The 18,376-nt window shown below is 39.0% G+C and overlaps 1 protein-coding gene and 1 pseudogene across 2 annotated transcripts in view; one reads left to right on the top strand and one right to left on the bottom strand.

Annotated features, from left to right (window-relative positions):
- Window positions 1–18,376, bottom strand: part of INTS7 (integrator complex subunit 7) — a 106,205-nt gene that overhangs the window by 84,678 nt on the left and 3,151 nt on the right. The window lies entirely within an intron of this gene.
- On the top strand, window positions 17,738–18,145 carry LOC119525588 (annotated as a pseudogene).

The following is an 18,376-nucleotide window of genomic DNA, read 5'->3' as shown; positions in this document are numbered from 1 at the left end:
AAAATTGAAAAACTCGAAATGGACCTCAGGGATATGATAGATAATATGAAACGTCCGAATATAAGACTCATTGGTGTCCCAGAAGGGGAAGAAAAGGGTAAAGGTCTAGGAAGAGTATTCAAAGAAATTGTTGGGGAAAACTTCCCAAATCTTCTAAACAACATAAATACACAAATCATAAATGCTCAGCGAACCCCAAATAGAATAAATCCAAAAAAACCCACTCCGAGACATATACTGATCACACTGTCAAACACAGAAGAGAAGGAGCAAGTTCTGAAAGCAGCAAGAGAAAAGCAATTGACCACATACAAAGGAAACAGCATAAGACTAAGTAGTGACTACTCAGCAGCCACCATGGAGGCAAGAAGGCAGTGGCACGATATATTTAAAATTCTGAGTGAGAAAAATTTCCAGCCAAGAATACTTTATCCAGCAAAGCTCTCCTTCAAATCTGAGGGAGAGCTTAAATTTTTCACAGACAAACAAATGCTGAGAGAATTTGCTAACAAGAGACCTGCCCTACTGGAGATACTAAAGGGAGCCCTACAGACAGAGAAACAAAGACAGGACAGAGAGACTTGGAGAAAGGTTCAGTACTAAAGAGATTCGGTATGGGTACAATAAAGGATATTAATAGAGAGAGGGAAAAATATGGCAAACATAAACCAAAGGATAAGATGGCCGATTCAAGAAATGCCTTTACGGTTTTAACGTTGAATGTAAATGGATTAAACTCCCCAATTAAAAGATATAGAGTCGCAGAATGGATCAAAAAAAATGAACCATCAATATGTTGCATACAAGAGACTCATCTTAGACACAGGGACACAAAGAAACTGAAAGTGAAAGGATGGAAAAAAATATTTCATGCAAGCTACAGCTAAAAGAAAGCAGGTGTAGCAATATTAATCTCAGATAAAATAGACTTCAAATGCAGAGATGTTTTGAGAGACAAAGAAGGCCACTACATACTAATAAAAGGGGCAATTCAGCAAGAAGAAATAACAATCGTAAATGTCTATGCACCCAATCAAGGTGCCACAAAATACATGAGAGAAACACTGGCAAAACTAAAGGAAGCAATTGATGTTTCCACAATAATTGTGGGAGACTTCAACACATCACTCTCTCCTATAGATAGATCAACCAGACAGAAGACCAATAAGGAAATTGAAAACCTAAACAATCTGATAAATGAATTAGATTTAACAGACATCTACAGGACATTACATCCCAAATCACCAGGATACACATACTTTTCTAGTGCTCACGGAACTTTCTCCAGAATAGATCATATGCTGGGACATAAAACAAGCCTCAATAAATTTAAAAAGATTGAAATTATTCAAAGCACATTCTCTGACCACAATGGAATACAATTAGAAGTCAATAACCATCAGAGACTTAGAAAATTCACAAATACCTGGAGGTTAAACAACACACTCCTAAACAATCAGTGGGTTAAAGAAGAAATAGCAAGAGAAATTGCTAAATATATAGAGACGAATGAAAATGAGAACACAACATACCAAAACCTATGGGATGCAGCAAAAGCAGTGCTAAGGGGGAAATTTATAGCACTAAACGCATATATTAAAAAGGAAGAAAGAGCGAAAATCAAAGAACTAATGGATCAACTGAAGAAGCTAGAAAATGAACAGCAAACCAATCCCAAACCAAGTACAAGAAAAGAAATAACAAGGATTAAAGCAGAAATAAATGACATAGAGAACAAAAAAACAATAGAGAGGATAAATATCACCAAAAGTTGGTTCTTTGAGAAGATCAACAAGATTGACAAGCCCCTAGCTAGACTGACAAAATCAAAAAGAGAGAAGACCCATAAAAACAAAATAATGAATGAAAAAGGTGACATAACTGCAGATCCTGAAGAAATTAAAAAAATTATAAGAGGATATTATGAACAACTGTATGGCAACAAACTGGATAATGTAGAAGAAATGGACAATTTCCTGGAAACATATGAACAACCTAGACTGACCAGAGAAGAAATAGAAGACCTCAACCAACCCATCACAAGCAAAGAGATCCAATCAGTCATCAAAAATCTTCCCACAAATAAATGCCCAGGGCCAGATGGCTTCACAGGGGAATTCTACCAAACTTTCCAGAAAGAACTGACACCAATCTTACTCAAACTTTTTCAAAACATTGAAAAAAATGGAACACTACCTAACTCATTTTATGAAGCTAACATCAATCTAATACCAAAACCAGGCAAAGATGCTACAAAAAAGGAAAACTACCGGCCAATCTCCCTAATGAATATAGATGCAAAAATCCTCAACAAAATACTTGCAAATCGAATCCAAAGACACATTAAAAAAATCATACACCATGACCAAGTGGGGTTCATTCCAGGCATGCAAGGATGGTTCAACATAAGAAAAACAATCAATGTATTACAACACATTAAAAACTCGAAAGGGAAAAATCAATTGATCATCTCAATAGATGCTGAAAAAGCATTTGACAAAATCCAACATCCCTTTTTGATAAAAACACTTCAAAAGGTAGGAATTGAAGGAAACTTCCTCAACATGATAAAGAGCATATATGAAAAACCCACAGCCAGCATAGTACTCAATGGTGAGAGACTGAAAGCCTTCCCTCTAAGATCAGGAACAAGACAAGGATGCCCGCTGTCACCACTGTTATTCAACATTGTGCTGGAAGTGCTAGCCAGGGCAATCCGGCAAGACAAAGAAATAAAAGGCATCCAAATTGGAAAAGAAGAAGTAAAACTGTCATTGTTTGCAGATGATATGATCTTATATCTAGAAAACCCTGAGAAATCGACGATACAGCTACTAGAGCTAATAAACAAATCTAGCAAAGTAGCGGGATACAAGATTAGTGCACATAAGTCAGTAATGTTTCTATATGCTAGAAATGAACAAACTGAAGAGACACTCAAGAAAAAGATACCATTTTCAATAGCAACTAAAAAAATCAAGTACCTAGGAATAAACTTAACCAAAGATGTAAAAGACCTATACAAAGAAAACTACATAAATCTACTAAAAGAAATAGAAGGGGACCTTAAAAGATGGAAAAATATTCCATGTTCATGGATAGGAAGGCTAAATGTCATTAAGACGTCAATTCTACCCAAACTCATCTACAGATTCAATGCAATCCCAATCAAAATTCCAACAACCTACTTTGCAGACTTGGAAAAGCTAGTTATCAAATTTATTTGGAAAGGGAAGATACCTCGAATTGCTAAAGACACTCTAAAAAAGAAAAACGAAGTGGGAGGACTTACCCTCCCTGACTTTGAAGCTTATTATAAAGCCACAGTTGCCAAAACAGCATGGTACTGGCACAAAGATAGACATATAGATCAATGGAATCGAATTGAGAATTCGGAGATAGACCCTCAGATCTATGGCCGACTGATCTTTGATAAGGCCCCCAAAGTCACTGAACTGAGCCATAATGGTCTTTTCAACAAATGGGGCTGGGAGAGTTGGATATCCATATCCAAAAGAATGAAAGAGGACCCCTACCTCACCCCCTACACAAAAATTAACTCAAAATGGACCAAAGATCTCAATATAAAAGAAAGTACCATAAAACTCCTAGAAGATAATGTAGGAAAACATCTTCAAGACCTTGTATTAGGCGGCCACTTCCTAGACTTTACACCCAAAGCACAAGCAACAAAAGAGAAAATAGATAAATGGGAACTCCTCAAGCTTAGAAGTTTCTGCACCTCAAAGGAATTTCTCAAAAAGGTAAAGAGGCAGCCAACTCAATGGGAAAAAATTTTTGGAAACCATGTATCTGACAAAAGACTGATATCTTGTATATAGAAAGAAATCCTACAACTCAATGACAATAGTACAGACAGCCCAATTATAAAATGGGCAAAAGATATGAAAAGACAGTTCTCTGAAGAGGAAATACAAATGGCCAAGAAACACATGAAAAAATGTTCAGCTTCACTAGCTATTAGAGAGATGCAAATTAAGACCACAATGAGATACCATCTAACACCGGTTAGAATGGCTGCCATTAAACAAACAGGAAACTACAAATGCTGGAGGGGATGTGGAGAAATTGGAACTCTTATTCATTGTTGGTGGGACTGTATAATGGTTCAGCCACTCTGGAAGTCAGTCTGGCAGTTCCTTAGAAAACTAGATATAGAGCTACCATTCGATCCAGCGATCGCACTTCTCGGTATATACCCGGAAGATCGGAAAGCAGTGACACGAACAGATATCTGCACGCCAATGTTCATAGCAGCATTATTCACAATTGCCAAGAGATGGAAACAACCCATATGTCCTTCAACAGATGAGTGGATAAATAAAATGTGGTATATAAACACGATGGAATACTACGCGGCAGTAAGAAGGAATGATCTTGTGAAACATATGACAACATGGATGAACCTTGAAGACATAATGCTGAGCGAAATAAGCCAGGCACAAAAAGAGAAATATTATATGCTACCACTAATGTGAACTTTGAAAAATGTAAAACAAATGGTTTATAATGTCGAATGTAGGGGAACTAGCAGTAGAGAGCAATTAAGGAAGGGGGAACAATAATCCAAGAAGAACAGATAAGCTATTTAACGTTATGGGGATGCCCAGAAATGACTATGGTCTGTTAATTTCTGATGGATATAGTAGGAACAAGTTCACAGAAATGTTGCTATATTATGTAACTTTCTTGGGGTAAAGTAGGAACATGTTGGAAGTTAAGCAGTTATCTTAGGTTAGTTGTCTTTTTCTTACCCCCTTGATATGGTCTCTTTGAAATGTTCTTTTATTGTATGTTTGTTTTCTTTTTAACTTTTTTTTTTCATACAGTTGATTTTAAAAAGAAGGGAAAGTTAAAAAAAAAAGAAAAGAAAAACAAGGAAAAAAAAAAAAGATGTAGTGCCCCCTTGAGGAGCCTGTGGAGAATGCAGGGGTATTTGCCTACCCCACCTCCATGGTTGCTAACATGACCCCAGACATAGGGGACTGGTGGTTTGATGGGTTGAGCCCTCTACCATAAGTTTTACCCTTGGGAAGACGGTTGCTGCAAAGGAGAGGCTAGGCCTCCCTATATTTGTGCCTAAGAGTATCCTCTTGAATGCCTCTTTGTTGCTCAGATCTGGCCCTCTCTCTCTGGCTAAGCCAACTTGAAAGGTGAAATCACTGCCCTCCCCCCTACGTGGGATCAGACACCCAGGGGAGTGAATCTCCCTGGCAACGTGGAATATGACTCCCAGGGAGGAATGTAGACCCGGCATCGTGGGACGGAGAACATCTTTTTGACCAAAAGGGGGATGTGAAAGGAAATGAAATAAGCTTCAGTGGCAGAGAGATTCCAAAACGAGCCGAGAGATCACTCTGGTGGGCACTCTTACGCACACTTTAGACAACCCTTTTTAGGTTCTAAAGAATTGGGGTAGCTGGTGGTGGATACCTGAAACTATCAAACTACAACCCAGAACCCATGAATCTCGAAGACAGTTGTATAAAAATGTAGCTTATGAGGAGTGACAATGGGATTGGGAAAGCCATAAGGACCAAACTCCACTTTGCCTAGTTTATGGATGGATGTGTAGAAAAGTAGGGGAAGGAAACAAACAGACAAAGGTACCCAGTGTTCTTTTTTACTTCAATTGCTCTTTTTCACTCTAATTATTATTCTTGTTATTTTTGTGTGTGTGCTAATGAAGGTGTCAGGGATTGATTTAGGTGATGAATGTACAACTATGTAATGGTACTGTAAACAATCGAAAGTACAATTTGTTTTGTATGACTGCATGGTATGTGAATATATCTCAATAAAATGATGATTAAAAAAAAAAAGTCAACCAAGGGTTATTATGAGAAAAAAAAAAAAAAAAAAGACAATCACAAACTAAATCTACACAGACAATTTCTACAACGTACTAACACATAATGTTCTGTAAATGCACAATTAGTTGTTTGGTACTTGAAACATATTTCCTCATGGGATACACTGCATTTCAGTACTTATAGAACCTAATAACCACTTATAATAAAAGTTTCCATAGAAAATTAATTCAAAGTTAAGTTACATTTTTAACTTGAGATATTGAGAACATATACCTCCTTCACCTGCTCCTCACCCTACCCCCAAACATACAAAAATAACTGCCACAGAACCGCTAGGAGCCTTCTTCTCACTAAACCCAGTAGGGAGAGTAAAGCAAATAGGGACACTCTAAATGGCTGGCAGTGGCTCATGTAGCCTGAGGAAGACTTTTGGAAAGGTCTGACAGGAAAAAGAGGTCAAGAGATAACACAGATAGGACAATGAAGAACACAAGAGAAGGGGAGAAGAAGGGCAAAGGCTGCAGATGGGAGTGAGATGAAGAGAGAAGGAACAGACTTCTACTTATGTGTGTTTGCTGGAAGAAGGAGTTGTTGGAAAATCCATAGTAATAGGAATTTTTTTTCCTTCCTCTTTTTTTCTTCACCTTCTTGCCAGTAGGTGAGTTAAATGAAAAGGATTATATAAAGTTCTACTTGTAATGAATTAACCTTGGTTGGGAAAAAAAACAAAACAAAAAACAACAACAAAAAAAAACATAAAGAAAGAAGCAGCCCATGAATAGAGTCTTCTCTACAGAATACAATTGTGTTTTTTTAACTGCCATTGAAAACTTTATCATAAACCATATGAATTTGTTTAAACATGCTGGTTTAAAATATACCAAAGATAATTCTGATTTCTAGTATTGCCACTCGTACTTTCCTTCAAGATAAAGTAGATCCTCATTCCCCTAATAGGGCCATCAAGGTAAACAAGGTAAAGAATAGTAAATCTCTTTTCATTTTCTGATGTAACAGCCTTAGGAGAGAGGAAGTAGGAAGCTAGTCTGGCTCTGTAGGATAGGAGCTAGGGTGAAAGAGAAAGGGAAACATGTTTTAAAAGGCCTTCGCAATAATCCTAGGCTGGGGCAACTATGGTATCCATCTTGCTTACTCTAAGGTCAATTTTGACTCCAATATAAATCAAGCCTAAAGAAGGAGCTCAGCACAATCAAATCCTGGTCTAAGAGGATAGGGCTGGGTGGGGTTACTCACTTTTTGTGTTGCTAGCCTACACCCAACTTGAGGAAGAATACCCTGATCATAGGATTTTGAGATTGGTGATAAAATTAAGGCAGAGGGATGTGACTGCTGTTTCTGTATTTTACTTTTTATTATTCCTCCAAAGAAAAAGCTCTCTTTTCCTTTTTAGTGCTTGAATTAACAGTGCTTAATTCAGTTGCAACATGCAGGTAGACTAGGGGAAACTAAAACAGGCTGAATGTAAATTACTTATTCATTCAAAATTCATTTGGCAACAGTAAAACCACTGACGATTCTAAACTTATTTAGCACTTAAAATGTGCAGAGCATTCTGCCAGGCTAGTGGTCTTCAGCTCTAGTTCTGCCTCGGAAACATTTGCAAAGCTTTTCAAAAATAGGTATACTAGGGTTCCACTCCAAACCTCCTGAATCTCTGAGGCAAACAGGAGCCCAGGCCATCTGCTAGCTGCTTGAAGAAAGGCACCTGGACCCTCAAGCTAACCTCTACTACTTGACATCTTATTTGATGGCCTGCCTGTACTGATTATTCTGGAGTTAGAAAACTAGTAAGTTGCTGAATCTGGTTCTCGGAATGGTTTCATTTGACAAGCACAATGTTTGAGGTCATTTATGATCAGTCACTTACTCTATTGTATGATTTCCTCCTGCAATGTTTGGCTGCCTTTGGGAACACATGACTAGAATAGAGTATCGGATGAGATTTTAAAGAACTGGTAAGAAAGTTAATGAAATGAGGAACTATGTAATTTTAACTGGATAAAGAAGTAAAAATGGAAAGGGGAAAGTATATTGGATGCCTGAAAGAAAATAAAAAATGGTCCAAATAACAGTTAACGATGTGATGATATTAAGTGCTTACACTTCCTGACACTCTGAGCACTTTACATGTATTAAATTTCCACTATAATCATAGGAGTCAGGTACTATTATCATCCCCATTTTACAGATGAGAAAACAGGTAAAGAGCAATTCAGCAACTGCCTAAGATCCAGTGGCTAATGAAATGGCAGAACTTGGTTAGAATCCTGGCATATCTGGCTCCAATGTCTATGGTCCTAACCATTATGCTAAAATGTATCTCTAGCAAACAACTGGAAGTACAGAGTTTAAGACTAAAGAATGGGCTATATGAATTATTTATTTCAAGTAGTATAATTCTAAAAATGACAAATTACAGGGAATTGAGGAGGAATAATATAAATTATGGTAAATGTGGGGTTTGTGGTATACATTAGCCAAGTTCTCAAAATAGCACAACTTCCAGGTAATATGTATTAGTAAGGTTCTTAGCTGCAAGTAACAGAAGCTGACTCTGGCTGACTAGGCAGAAAATAAGTTTATTAAAAGACTAATAAACAGTTTCAAGGCTAAACTTCTAGGAACAACAGCTACTACCCCACTGCCAGACTGGTTAGATGAGGAAACAGCACTGTTGCTAGTCAACACCAAATGCTACAGTTAGCTCTACTGTTACCTTCATGTTGCAGCCGTATCTGCTGCTACTGTACATTAAGAATACACAACAACAGACAGGAGCTAAGATGGTGGCACAGAGAGGAGTGGAAGCTAGTTAGTCCCCCTGGAACAATTAATAAACAACAGGAACAACAAGTAAATAACCTGCAATAACTGCAGGGAGACAAAAGTGACTGTCCACTCATCATACACCAACATGAATTGGGAGGAATGCCCGAGATTGCAGCACAAAATCTGTAAGTAAAAACTGCAGACCCATGCTGAGCCCCTCCCTCATGGAAACCTGGCGATGCTAGAGAGCAGCACTCTCTAAACAAGCAAATATACCTCAGCCCAGCTCCAATTGGGGTTTTAATGTTAACTGCTCAATACAGACTGCAAATTCCCAACAAGCAGACACAGGCTTTTGGAGCCGACTGACCTTGGAGAGTCAGGGGACATATCTGTCTCAGGACGGGGAGCCCAAAGGATCGGGTGCTGTCTCTGGCTGACGGGTGAATCTGGGGACCAAAGATTGACCCTGAAAAGGGATTTTCTGTCTCTTTGTCTCTCTGTCAACCTGGGTGGCTCAGTGGAGAAAGTCTTAACCATTTTCAGCTCGCAGTGCTCTGACCCAGACAACGGTGGAGATAGGAGAGTCAGAGAAACAAAGATCTATTTATATGCAAATGACCTCTCTCTAGGGGGCACAGCTTCCCAAGAGAAAAGAGGTGGGGCCCAGCTCTACTACCCACCTTCCCTTCAGGGCCAGACCCCAGAGCCTGGGGGAGGAGAGCTGCAGGCCACACCCCCTTACACCAGTCTAGAGTGGCAGGCTGACAGGTGCCACCTGCTGGGGAGAAAAGCACAGGGTGTGTCAATCCTCTAAGACACACCATCAGGGAAACCGGATAGTGAATATTTCTTCCTTCTGGAACCTGAGCCTGCTCTCATCTGGGAAAACCTGATTGGGTGGCCAAGGAGGCCAGATGCCTGAACAACAGAAAACTACAGCCTACACTAAGAAAAATGAAGTTACGTTCCAGCGAAAGGAAAAAATTTACACTTCAAGTGAGATACAGGAATTTAAACAACTAATGCTAAATCAATTCAAAAAGTTTAGAGAAGATATCACAAAAGAGATAAAGTCTATGTTCTAGTTTGCTAATGCTGCTCGGATGCAAAACACCAGAAATGGATCAGCTTTTATAAAGGGGGTTTATTTGGTTACACAGTTACAGTCTCAAGGCCATAAAGTGTCCAAGGCAACACATCAGCAATCGGGTACCTTCACTTGAGGATGGCCAATGGTGTCCAGAAAACCTCTGTTAGCTGGGAAGGCACGTGGCTGGCGTCTGCTCCAAAGTTCTGGTTTCAAAATGGCTTTCTCCCAGGACGTTCCTCTCCAGGCTGCAGTTCCTCAAAAATATCACTCTCAGTTGCACTTGGGATATTTGTCCTCTCTCAGCTTCTCCGGAGCAACAGCCTGCTTTCAACAGCTGTCTTCAAAATGTCTCTCATCTGCAGCTCCTGTGCTGTCTTCAAAGTGTCCCTCTCAGCTGTAGCTCCTCTTCAAAATGTCACTCTCAGCTGCACTGAGTTCCTTCTGTTTGCCAGCTCATTTATATGGCTCCAGTGATTTAATTTAGACCCACCCTGAATGGGTGGGCCAACACCTCCATGGAAATTATCCAATCAGAGTCATCACTCACAGCTGGGTGGGGCACATCTCCATGCAAACAATCTAATCCAAACGTTCTAACTTAATCCCCACTAATATGTCTGCCCCACAAGACTGCATCAAAGAATATGGCTTTTTCTGGGGAACATAAAACATTCAAACCAGCACAGGGTATAAAGAAAACACTGGGTGTACATAAGGCAGAAATCGGAAGTTCGAAAAAACAACCGGCAGAATCTATGGAAATGAAAGGCACAACACAAGAAATGGAAGACACAATGGAAACATACAACAGCAGATGTCAAGAGGCAGAAGAAAACATTCAGGAACTGGAGAACAAGATACCTGAAAGCCTAGACAGAAAAGAACAGACAGAGTAAAGAATGGAAAAATACGAGCAACGTCTCAGGGAACTTAAGGATGAAACGAAATACAAGACTGTACGGATCGTTGGTGTACCAGAAGAAGAGAAGGGAAAAGGGGCAGAAGCAATAACAGAGGAAACAATCAGTGAATATTTCCCATCGCTTATGAAAGACATAAAATTACAGATCCAAGAAGCGCAGTGTACCCCAAACAGAATAGATCTGAACAGGCCTATGCCAAGACACTTAATAATCAGATTATCAAATGTCAAAGATAAAGAGAGAATACTGAAAGCAGCAAGAGAAAAGCGATCCATCACATACAAAGGAAGCTCCATAAGACTATGCGCGGATTCCTCAGCAGAAACCATGGAGGCAAGAAGGAAGTGAGGTGATATATTTAAGATACCGAAAGAGAAAAACTACCAACCAAGAATCCTATATCCGGCAAAACTGTCCTTCAAATATCAGGGAGAGTTCAAAATATTCTCTAACAAACAGACAATGAGAGAATTTGTGAACATGATACCTGCCCTACAGGAAATACTAAAGGGAACACTACAGACTGATAGAAAAAGACAGGAGTGAGAGGTTTGGAACACAATTTTGGGTGATGGTAGCACAGCAATGTAAGTAGACTGAACAAAGATAACTATGAATATGGTTGAAAGAGGAAGGTGAGGAGCATGTAGGACACCAGAAGAAACGAGGAAAGATAAAGAGTAGGACTCAGTGAAACCTAGAATGTTCAACAATTGTGATAAAGTGTACAAATACGTTTTTTCACAAGGCAGAACAAACGAATGTCAACCTTGCAAGGTGTTAAAAACAGGGAAGTACTGGGGGAAAAATACAATCAACATAAACTAGAGACTATAATTAACAGAATCATTGTATTATGCTTCCCTTAATGTAACAAAGGCAGTATACCAAGATAAATGCAGATAAGAGTGGGGCATAGTGGAGGGGTGTGAGACTCTTGACATTGGTGGTGTTGTCTGACTCTATTCTACTTTGATCTAAGGTTATCTTTCCTTTTGCTGCTTCCCAACTGTCATGTTTTTTTGTTTGTCTGTTTTTTCTTTCTTTTGCCTATCTTCTTTGACTCTTCCTCCTTCTTTGTGGGAGAAATGTAGATGTTCTTATATGGATAGTGGTGAGGGTGGTGAACACATAAATATGTGACTATACAGGGAACCATCGATTGTTTACTTAGGATGGAATGTATGGCCTGTGAACAAAACTATCTTAAAAAAAAATGGGTTGATGATGAAACCTTGAGGGCAATATACTGAGTAAAGTAAGCCAGACACATAAGGACACATATTGCAGGGTCTCACTGATAGGAACTAATTATTATATGTAAACTCATAAAGATGAAATATAAGTTACCAAGACATAAAATAAGGCTAAAGAATGGGGAGCGATTGTGTAGTATAAGCAGAATGTTCAACTAGGATGAACTTAAGTATTTGGAAATGAACAGAGGTGATAGTAGCACATTGTGAGAATAACTAACAGTGCTGAATGGTGCGTGAATGTGGTGGAAAGGGGAAGCTCAGAGTCATTTTTGTCACCAGAAAGAAGGTTGGAGGTTGAAAGACGGGAATGCATAAAACAGTAAACCTTGTGGTGGGTAATGTCCGAGATTAACTGTACAAATACTAGAAATCTCTTTCATGAACCAGAACAAATGTATGACATTACAACTAGAAGTTATTAATAGAGGGGTATTGTTCTAGTTTGCTAATGCTGCCAGAATGCAAAACACCAGAGATGGTTTGGCTTTTATAAAAGGGGGTTAATTTGGTTACACAGTTACAGTCTTAAGGCCATAAAGTGTCCAAGGTAACACATCAGCAATCAAGTACCTTCACTGAAGGATGGCCAATGGTGTCCAGAAAACCTCTGTTAGCTTGGAAGGCACGTGGCTGGCGTCTGCTCCAAAGTTTTGGTTTCAAAATGGCTTTCTCCCAGGACATTCCTCTCTAAGCTGCAGTTCCTCAAAAATGTCACTCTTAGTTGCACTTGGGATATTTGTCCTCTCTCAGCTTCTCTGGAGCAAAAGTCTGCTTTCGATGGCTGTCTTCAAACTGCTTCTCATCTGCAGCTCCTGTGCTTTCTTCAAAGTGTCCCTCTTGGCTGTAGCTCCTCTTCAAAATGTCACTCACAGCTGCACTGAGTTCCCTGTCTGTCAGCTCATTTATATGGCTCCAGTGACTCAACTTAGACCCACCCCAAATGTGCAGAGCAACACCTCCATGGAAATGATCCAATCAGAGTCATCACCCACAGCTGGGTGGGGTGCATTCCAAAGAAACACTCAAAGAATTACAATCTAATCAACACTGATAACGTCTGCCCACACAAGATTACATCAAAGATAATGGCGTTTGGGGGACACAATATATTCAAAGTGGCACAGGTATATAGGAAAAAAAATATATACCTACTGCAAACTATATACTACAGTGAGTAGTATTTCAACGTTCTTTCATGAACAGTAACAAATGTACTACGCCAATACTACGAGTCAACAATGGAGGGGGGTTGGTTAGCGATATGGGAGGATGTGAGTTTCCTTTTTTTTTTCTTCTTTGTCTTTATTTCTTTTCTGGAGTAATGAAAATGTTCTAAAAATTAATTGTGATGATGCACAGCTGTATGATGGTACTGGGGGCAACTGATTGTACACTTTGGATATCTGGATAATTGTATGATATGTGAACAACCACAATAATTAAAAAAAAGCATTTGGAAAGTTTTATGTCATCTTCTGGCGTATGTGCTTGTGCCCATTACAATAAATAAAAAACCTGAATCTTAAAAAAAAAAAAAAAAAAGAATACACAACAACTGATGCTGCCAGGGCAGGGAAGTGTGAGTGGACATTTCAACCTTTCTTTCTTTTTTTTTTTTTTTTTTTTTTTATCATCATTTTATTGAGATATATTCACATACCACGCAGTCATACAAAACAAATTGTACTTTCGATTGTTTACAGTACCATTACATAGTTGTACATTCATCACCTAAATCAATCCCTGACACCTTCATTAGCACACACACAAAAATAACAAGAATAATAATTAGAGTGAAAAAGAGCAATTGAAGTAAAAAAGAACACTGGGTACCTTTGTCTGTTTGTTTCCTTCCCCTATTTTTCTACTCATCCATCCATAAACTAGACAAAGTGGAGTTTGGTCCTTATGGCATTCCCAATCCCACTGTCACCCCTCATAAGCTACATTTTTATACAACTGTCTTCGAGATTCATGGGTTCTGGGTTGTAGTTTAATAGTTTCAGGTATCCACCGCCAGCTACCCCAATTCTTTAGAACCTAAAAAAGGTTGTCTAAAGTGTGCGTAAGAGTGCCCACCAGAGTGATCTCTCGGCTCGTTTTGGAATCTCTCTGCCACTGAAGCTTATTTCATTTCCTTTCACATCCCCCTTTTGGTCAAGAAGATGTTCTCCATCCCACGATGCCGGGTCTACATTCCTCCCCGGGAGTCATATTCCACGTTGCCAGGGAGATTCACTTCCCTGGGTGTCTGATCCCACGTAGTGGGGAGGGCAGTGATTTCACCTTTCAAGTTGGCTTAGCCAGAGAGAGAGGGCCACATCTGAGCAACAAAGAGGCATTCAGGAGGAGACTCTTAGGCACAAATACAGGGAGGCCTAGCCTCTCCTTTGCAGCAACCGTCTTCCCAAGGGTAAAACTCAACCTTTCTTTCTTGGATCTCTAACTCCCAAATAAGAGAGACTAGAGCATGTATGTCCAACGCACAGAGCCTATGTCACATCCTGCGCTTTTGCAAGGAAAGCTGGGAAAGTTAGTTTTGGCTTCCACCTTGGAAAGAAGGACAAGATTCATGATGTGGGAAATTCCTCAAGCACAGGAAGAGTGTTGAAAAGATGCTAAGCAACCACCAAAATGTAATATCAACTATGAAGAATACAACTAATAAAGCATTACCATACGAGCCCATTTTAGGAGAATCTGAATATACAATTTTCTTTAGCTAGGAGGAAAGGATGATTCAAACTTGAACCATAATACCAACACATCTTAAGGTCTAGTCATTAAAAAAGGATGGAAGGGAGAAGAAACAGTATAAGGTAACCTAACGACCCACAGTTTATTAAACTGATACTGACAAAGACTTGGGAATTTATACTCAAAAAGAATGAGAACAACTGAAATGACAGTTAAACTCAACTGATGGATGTATTAATAAAGCATCTTCTTCAAAATTTGGGAAATTTTGTCTGCATAGATACATAGTGGGTGTATGTAAAATTGTGCTGTATTTACATCTCAGGAGAATACTGATTTAGAATCCTAAACAAATTTCAGCTTATGAACTTCAACTTTTAGGGATATTTAATAACTCACTTTGTAAGTTATAAGATAGTAGCTCTTGGCCATACATAAAAATGAGTCTATGAATTTCAGTTAGAACCGAAGAAGGGTCTTGGAAGCTGCTGAGTCACTAAAGTGTGCCCTCAGCCTTGATTCTCCATGATCTTATAGGTCTACTTCTCAACACTGTCAGTCTGTCTAGTAATACAGATTCTCAAGAGAAAGAAACGATTCAGTGTGGGTCACATGTCTACTCCTGAATCAATCAGTTATGGCTGGGATTAATCACCTGGTACAAACTTTGCTGCCGAGGCTTCTGGCAGGGGCTATGGAGAAGAAGGGACCTCATACTTGTTTATCGTAACACCAACTCTATCTGTGCCAATATAGTTGGTTTAACAGCAAACTGTGGTCTCTTTCAGTCTAAGAATTTCAGACGTTTTAGCATCAAGTGAGAAATGAGAGAGAACAGGTAGTTGATTAATATCAATTCTGTGTATCATAATTAAATTTTTCATTGAGCACGCCATCAAACTCTTAACACAGCATTAAGTTCACCAACATCTCTAGCAGCAATTCTGCCCTCTACATTTCTCCCCTTCCCATTTCCCCAGCTGCATAAAGGAATTGAGGGCCACTGCATTCTTCCTGATTGCTCTTCCAAGAGCAACCTACATGAAAACTGAGAGGCTGAGTGATGTCATTTATGGGAGACTCTCTCCCCTTCCCCCAGAGTGAAGAAGATCTTGTATAAGTTTTCCTAAATCATCAGGACATCTTCCTGTCAGCTGATCTAGAATGACTATGAAGAAGCTGCAATACAGAAAAAGTCACACTAAATAGAGCAATTTATATGAGATGGTCCTTTATCATGCCTATAACATATAGGAAAGATTACCCACAAAATGTACATAAATGTTGTAAGTTATATCTGATTGACATTTAACTGCTTAAATATGCTCTGTTTTCACAGAAGCTCAATCAGCACAATCAGTTTGTAAACTAAAAAAAGGCAGACAAAAAGACCCCCACAAAGGAGCCAGACTGATCTTTTAAAATGTAAATCAATTCATATGAGCCCTCAGTTTAAAAACTTTCACTGTCTTCCAACTGGACTTAACATAAAATCCCAATTTCTTATCCTGGACAACAAGGCCATTCTTGATCTGGCAGGGTCTGTCTCCTTTGTATTCTTTAAGGCTGTATTGTTCACTAATGTATCCCCAAGTCTGAACACAATACCTAGCATAATATAAGTGATCAGTAAATATTTGTTAAATATTTGTTGAAAGAATGTGTTGAACAGCTGTAGCGTAAATGATCATTTTCCTCTGTAACTACATCCTGAAGAACTGGACTTGAATGAGCTTCAAAATAGCATCTATTTATCCTTATAAGGATTAGAAACAAGTAGCTTACTATCACAATTGTTCAACAGGCTCAACAGAAAATATAAGAGATTATAAATATATAATAGAATAATAAATGGCAGCATTTCCCAAGTATGTTTCTCAGGACACTAGTACCACAAGGTATTTCTTTAAAATGGAGTTCAAGTGTCACATCAGTATACCTAACGCCTACTCAACTTCTCAGATTGAATATGTAAGAGACACCTTAAATTTAACATGTCCCAACCCGATCCAATTTTCACCCTACCTCACTAAATGACAATACATCTTTCCAGTAGCTCAGACCAAAAAATCCTGTAAGGTTTTCTTGACCACTCACACTTACATCCTCATTGAATCCATTAGCAAATCCTGTGGCTCTAATCTTCAGAACACTCAGAATCTCATCACTTCACATCAGCGTCACTGCTACTACCCTGGTCCAAGCCACTATTTCATTTTGCCTGGATTATTACAATTGCGTCCTCACCGGTCTCCCCGCTTCTGTCCTTGGCCTTCTCTTCAATCTATTCTCAGTAAAGTACCAGACTGATTATTTTCAAAGATTTAAGTCAGATCATGTCACACTTCTGCTCAAAACCCTCCATGGGTTCCATCTCACTCAGAATTAAAGTCTTTTCAATTACACTGCCGTACATGAACTGGTCTCTGGCTATCTTTCTGTCCTAACTGCCTATCACTCTGCTCCAGATATAACATGCAAAGCAGGTTCCTACCTCAGAGGCTTTGTGCTTGCTGTTCCTCAGCTTTTTCAGCTAGGCCTTTCCTGATTATCCTATATAAAATAAAAAACCAACCCCAACCACACACCCAGTTTTCTCCAGTCCCCTTCCCTTATTTCATTTTCTTTATAATATTTATCATTCTCTGTCACAATATGTTTACTATACTTCTTTATTTTCTGTATCTTCTGTCTAGAATACAAGCTTTATGAGAGCAGAGATTTTGTTTTGTTAACTGCCATATCCCCAGTACAAGCATGATAAAATAATTCATGTGTTAAGTATGTGTGTGGTTATGAGTGTGTGAGAAACTCCTATTAAAATACTTCTCTTTTTCACTCTAATTATTATTCTTGTTATTTTTGTGTGTGTGCTAATGAAGGTGTCGGGGATTGATTTGGGTGATGAATGTACCACTATGTAATGGTACTGTAAACAATCGAAAGTATGATTTGTTTTGTATGACTGCGTGGTATGTGAATATATCTCAATAAAATGAAGATTAAAAAAAAAAAAAAACTTCAGAAATGGTATTTCTTGCAACAATAAAAAAACAAACAACCCAATTGAAAAATGGACAAAAGCCCTCTCTATTCTTCGGCGCTACCCACGGAGGTGGCAGTCGTTTCCTACCTAGCATCATGGCTGCCCTCAGACCCCTCGTAAAGTCCAAGATCATCAAAAAGAGGACCAAGAAGTTTATCCAGCACCAGTCAGACCAATATGTCAAAATTCAGTATAACTGGAGGAAATTCAGATGCATTGGCAACAGGGTGCGGAGAAGATTCAAGGACCAGATCTTGATGCCCAACATTGGTTATAGGAGCAACAAGAAAATGACGCACATGCTGCCCAGTGGCTTCCGAAAGTTCCTGGTCCACAATGTCAAGTAGCTGGAAGTGCTGCTGATGTGCAACAAATTTTACTGTGCTGACATTGCTCACAACGTTTCTTCCAAGAACCGCAAAGCCATCGTGGAAAGGGCTGCCCAGCTGGCCATCAGAGTCACCAATCCCAATGCCAGGCTGCTCAGTGAAGAAAACAAATAGACAGCTCATGTGCAAGTTTTATTTGTGTGAAATAAAACCATAAAAAGTTAAAAAAAAAAAAAAAGGATAAAAGGCTTCAATAGACATTTCTTCAAAGAAAATATATAAATGGCCAAAAAGCACATGAAAAGACGCTCAACATCATTAGTCATTAGGGGAATGCAAATCAAAACCACAATGAGATACCATTTCATGCCTACTAGTAGAATGACTACTATTAAAAAAACACAG

Source organism: Choloepus didactylus, chromosome 2, assembly GCF_015220235.1.
Source record: "Choloepus didactylus isolate mChoDid1 chromosome 2, mChoDid1.pri, whole genome shotgun sequence".
NCBI lineage: Eukaryota > Metazoa > Chordata > Mammalia > Pilosa > Megalonychidae > Choloepus > Choloepus didactylus.
This window is presented reverse-complemented; position numbering and strand designations above follow the sequence as displayed.